Raw genomic sequence first — 6,076 nt, 5'->3', positions numbered from 1 at the left:
ATCGTGATTATCTGGGTCGTGAAGATCTTTATTGTACAGTTCTTCTGTGTATTCTTGCCACCTCTTCTTAATATCTTCTGCTTCTGTTAGGTCCATCCCATTTCTGTCCTTTACTGTGCTCATCTTTGTATGAAAAGTTCCCTTGGTATCTCTAATTTTCTTGAAGAGATCTCGTCTTTCCCAGTCTATTGATTTCCTCTATTTCTTTTGCACTGATCACTGAAGAAGGCATTTTTTTCTCTCCTTGTTTTTCTTCGGCAATCTGCATTCAGATGGGTGTATCTTTCCTTTTCTCCTTTGCCTTTAGCTTCTCTTCTTTTCATAGCTCTTTGTAAGGCCTCCTCAGACAACCATTTTGCCTGGTTGCATTTCTTTTTCTTGGGGATGGTCTTGATCATTGCTTCCTATACAATGTCAGGAACCTCCATCCATAGTTCTTCGGGCACTCTGTCTATCAGATCTAATCCCTTGAATCTATTTGCCACTTCCACTGTATAGTCATAAGGGATTTGATTTAGGTCATACCTGAATGGTCTAGTGGTTTTCCCTACTTTCTTCAATTTAAGTCTGAATTTGGCAATAAGGAGTTCATGATCTGAGCCACAATCAGTTGTTTTTGCTGACTGTATACGCTTCTCCATCTTTGGCCTGCAAAGAATATAATCAATCTGATACCGGTATTAACCATCTGGTGATGTCAATATGTAGAGTCTTCTCTTGTGTTGTTGGAAAAGGGTGTTTGTATGACCAGTGCAGTCTCTTGGCAAAACAGTATTAGCCTTTGCCCTGCTTCAGTCTGTATTCCAAGGCCAGATTTGCCTGTTACTCCAGGTATCTCTTGACTTCCTACTTTGCATTTCACTCCCCTATAATGAAAACGTCATCTTTTTGGGGTATTAGTTCTAGAAGGTCTTGTATGTCTTTACGGAACCGTTCAACTTCAGCTTCTTCAGCATTAGTAGTCGAGGCACAGACACGGATTACTGTGATATTGAGTGGCTTGCCTCAGAAATGAACAGAGATCATTCTGTCGTTTTTGAGACTGCATCCAAGTGCTGCATTTTGGACTCTTCTGCTGACTATGATGGCTACTCCATTTCTTCTGAGGGATTCCTGCCCACAGTAGTAGATATAATGGTCATCTGAGTTAAATTCACCCACTCCCGTCCATTTTAGTTTGTTGGTTCCTAATCTGTCAATGTTTACTCTTGCCATCTCCTGTTTGACCACTTCCAATTTGCCTTGATTCATGGACCTGACATTCCAAGTTCTTACTCAATATTGTTCAGGGAAATTTTCAAGAGTAACAAGCACATTCATTATTCTGATTGTGATGATGATTTATTGGGGGTATACATATAACTGGGTGTATTAGAGTTTATGCTCTGCATATGAATGGCTTATTCATGTTGATTTGCATTTCTAACCATTTCCCAGATGTATGAGTGAAGAAAGAAGGCTTTGATCTCTAAGGTCCCCATTAACCTCAAGGACCTCGCTTCCACACTACTCATTTTTAGTCCCTTAAGGATTATTTCTAATTTGATGTTCTTAAAAGTAGCTTGGGCAGCACCTTATAGAGCAGACCCTCAGATCCTCCTCCAATGGTCTGAACATAGTGATTGGGCCTTACTGGAACAAACCTTTGGTTGGCTAATAAAACTCTATTCAGTATATCAAAAGTTACATGATCAGTCATCTGAATTCTAATCATTTGTGGTTTCAACTACCCAAGAGCTACTGTGTCCCTAACTAAATTCCTCAACCAATGCAAATCAGGCCTTTTTAAGTCAAGTCTGAAGACAAACACTATTTTATAAAATAATACATGTGTAATTGATTAAACAAATATGCCACCAGTCCAGCAAACAACAGGAAGTTCAGTCCAAGAGTATTTCACAGCATTTGCTATTTTAATGTGATTTTAAATTTAGGTGCAAAAATGCAATTATATGGAATTCATAACAGCATTTATATTCTGATGTCATGGAGCTGTATTATTTTGCATAAACAATTTATTGGAATCAATTACCAATGAAAACACTAAGTTCCTTTCATGACCACCAAATTGATGACTTTATTTAAAAAAAAAAAAGAATTTTAATGATTTCAGCAGCCAGTTTTAGCACTCTGAGAACTACATGCTCAAATTCTAATGAGGTTCTAACTCATCCATTCCACTTTTAAATTTGTTCCAACTAAATACCACAAAGGTGAGAAAGACAGTGTCTGGAAGGGGCCTTCATGAGCAGAAGCCCAAATTATACCCAGAGCTGGTCCTGTGAATATATTATTGACCTCATCTCCTCAAGAGAGAGGCAGGCTTTCCTGTCAGACAACTCTGTTCCTACTTCTCCTCCACATCACATAGTTCAGATTTAACCTGCACAGCGGGGCCCCCAGTGCCACCCCAGGGCTGCAAACTGACTGGGTTCAGATGACCTACGTTCCATTGACAGGCTGCTCGGCGCACACACACAGTGGCGAGAACAGAAGAATGTAAGGAACCCAGGTTCGTGTCTAACCTACCCTTTGCAACTGGTTTCACTTTACGGTCAAACAAAGATGATAATCTGGCTTGAATTCACTTTTTGGGTGTGATATTCTGATTTTCTTAGAAATAAACATTTAAAAACAGTTACTGTGATAAACCATAATGGAAACCATAGACACCCATGACCTACTAGCTGTAGCAGGCTTTCAGCAAGCCTAGCAGCCACTTGCAATGGACTTGAGTCCACATAAAGCTTGAAACTTATATGACACCTGCTCCAAAGTATGCAATACAGCTCTCAAAAGCTTACACTACTGGTAAAAAGATAGTTCTGGTCAAAGTCAGAACTTGAACCTAGACTAGGACAGTTAGCAGAGAACTACAGGAGGAATCCTGTGATAAGACAAAGCTATACATCCTAACCTGGCCAGTTAGCCTGGCAAAAGTAGAGGTGACAAAGTGGGAGGGAGATAGGATGATATCAAGAATAAAGTTGAAAAATCTACCAACCATAAATGCTAGAGAGGCTGTGGAGAGAAGGGAACACTTTTGCACTGTTGGTGGAATGTAAACTGATGTAGCCACTATGGAGAACAGTATGGAGGCTCCTTAAAAACTAAAAATAGAACTACCATATGCTCTAGCAATCCCACTCCTGGGCATATACCCTAAGAAAACCATAATTCAAAAAGACACATGTACCCTAATGTTCATAGCAGCACTGCAATAGCCAGGACGTGGAAACACCCTTCATCTGTCCACTGGCAGATGAAGGGATAAGGAAGATGTGGTACACATATATAAAGTGGAATATTACTTAGCCATAAAAAGGAACAAAATTGGGTCTTTTGAAATGATGTGGATGTACCTAGAGTCTGTCAGAGTGAAGTAAGTCAGAAAGAAAACAACAAATACTGCATATAAATGCATATATATCTATATATCATACCTGGAAAAATGGAACACATGAACCCATTTGCAGAGCAGAGAGAGGGGACATGTGGACACGGAGGGAGGAAGGGGAGGGTAAGATGAACTGGGAGAATAGGACTGTCATATATACACTATCATGTGAAATATATAGTGAGCTCTGCAGTATAGCATAGCACAGACAGCTCAGCTTGGTGCTCTGTGATGACCTAGAGAGGTGGGATCGGGGAAGGGAGGCTCAAGAGGGAGGGAGTGAGTGTGTACATATAGCCGATTCACTTTATTGTACAGCAGAAACTAATATAACATTGTAAAACAATTACACTGCAATTAAAAAAGAATAAAACTGAGATTAGGGACAAGGAATTCAAAGGAAATAGAGGGAGTCTGAGGTAGAAAGTACAGTCTGTATATGAAAGAAGGCATCAGAGGGTCAATCAAAGTGATGTGATTTACCAGGATCCCAGCTTTAGTTTCCAGTAAAGCTGGCACTAGAAAAAATTTCCCTTACACATTATACTGCGTTCTTTTCATGGTTATTGTTGGGCTGATGGCCCAGGGAAAGAGGGGAGTCTCCTATTTATATTTTAAAGCATATCATTTAGGGGTTTCAGTGAGGAAAAGAACAGGATCTGATGCTTGTGACTGAAATTAAATTGCAATAAAACTCCATGTCTCTCAGTTCTGCTTAAAATGCTCACCCACAACTCCTGCTTCTGCTGAAGTCCAGTGAAGCACAGAACTCCCAGGGAGAACTAGCAAAGGCAGATAACGAAACAAAACATCTGGATGAAGTTAGTGGGACCTGCCAAGGAAAGCAGGACCACAGAGGCCAAGAAAAGAGAAGGCAAGCTCCTTAAGCCAAGCCCAGCACTGTGCACACTGCCTTCCCAGGTCACCTGCATTCCTGCTACAGAAGGAAACACTAAGAAGCCTGGCAAATGCCAACCCTGACCTGGCAGAGGAGCCAGCAGGGCTCGGCCACTCATGGTGCTGCTGAAACAAAAACAGCACGAGGAGCTGCCAAATGAGAAGATGCTGAGGGGCCAAGCACCTAAACAGAAGTGATTTCAACACTCAGCACAAGTTTTGACTTGAGCTATGTACCAATTCTTAAATTACACTGGAGAAAACACTAAGAAGCCACTTAAAAAGAAAGAAAAGAACTGAGAAGCACAAGGAGTTATTAATACTCATCCGGTACAAGGAACCTAATAGAAATTAAAACTACAGATGGAAAAAGCACTCCTAAATATCCCAGGTGCTCAGATGGCATACCTGAAGCACTAAGAGATGGGAGGATCTGAAGCTAAGGTAAATTAAGTGGGTAAACCTGCAACCAGGCTTTGAGTTAGCTCAGCCCCTGGCCGAGGGAATGTCCCTCTGCCCAAATCCAAGCATCACGCAATGGACAATATCATCCTGAGTCCCTCCCCCCACTTTCCATATATGTGCTAAACATCAAAAAACCACAGCTAAGGGTTAAACTATAGGGTCAGAAGGAAAAAAAAGACATCAGATTGAGCTATGAATGCCAGGAAAGATATATGATGCCAAAATAACTTATGAGAGTGTCGAGAAAATCAATGCTCATGACTGTAAAAATTTCACTACAGAACCAGAATCTGGCAAAAAGAAACAAGCAGATACTACACTTGATCTTAGCCAAAAGGCCAAGAAGCGATAATAAACAAGCAGAAATCCTAAACATGGAAAATAAAATAGAGAGGCATCTACCAGTCAAGTAATGCCAAGGATTCCGAACAACTATGAGATAGGAGACATCCTTTTCACAAGGCTTCAGAGTCAGATATGTATTTTACATTTATAGCGTATCTCAATTCAATTAAAAATTCAGATGTTCAGCCATACTAGCCATATTTAAAGCAGTCAATAAGCACATGTGGCTTTAGACTACCATATACCATACTGGACAATATAATTCTCTCTACAGAGGTAGGTAGGTAGATAGACGTATTGTTGGATGGATGGATGGATGGAAAGACGGATGGATAGATGGATGGATGGAGAGGTAGATGTATTGTTGGATGGATGGATAGATAAAATGATGGATAGACGGGTGGATGGATGGAGAGACGGATTGTTGGATGAATGGATGGATGGATGATGGACAGATAGCTGAAAGAAAGAGAGAAAGGCACAGGTATGTGTAGAAATATGCATTACTCTCTTCGACAAAAGCAGCAAAAGAAGTCAGATTTAAAAGGTCATGTTGAGGATTCCTTATACACATTTCAAGTAAAGGCAAAACTAACAGATGATCACAGAAGTCAAAATAGTGATTACATCATGTGAGAATGGCTTTGACAGGATGCAGCATGAGGGAATGTTTTTGGAGTAATACTCCATATCTTGACCTGGGAGTGGGGTATACGTAAGTAAAAACCATCAAGATGTGTGTTCAATTGTGCCCTGAAGGGCAATTTAATGTAATGTATGTTATATCTTGTACTGTGCTGATAAGCTGGCTTTCTGGGGAAGGGAATATTCCTGGTTTGTAGAATCTGCCCATTTCCATGTGAGCTATATATTATCACAACGGGCAATTTCAAGTTACCAACAGGAAACCACTGACTATGAAACCGAAAGAGCTGTGTAAAATCAGCTCTTGAGAAAAGGTGCCAGCCAGCT

At 40.5% G+C, this 6,076-nt stretch overlaps 1 pseudogene; it reads right to left on the bottom strand.

Annotated features, from left to right (window-relative positions):
- Positions 1 to 4,939: 4,939 nt before the first annotated feature.
- Positions 4,940 to 5,109, bottom strand: LOC122683388 (annotated as a pseudogene).
- Positions 5,110 to 6,076: the final 967 nt, after the last annotated feature.

The sequence above is a fragment of the Cervus elaphus genome, chromosome 24, assembly GCF_910594005.1.
Source record: "Cervus elaphus chromosome 24, mCerEla1.1, whole genome shotgun sequence".
Classification (NCBI taxonomy): domain Eukaryota; kingdom Metazoa; phylum Chordata; class Mammalia; order Artiodactyla; family Cervidae; genus Cervus; species Cervus elaphus.
Note: the sequence above shows the minus strand (reverse complement) of the source record. Positions and strands in the feature narration are given on the sequence as shown.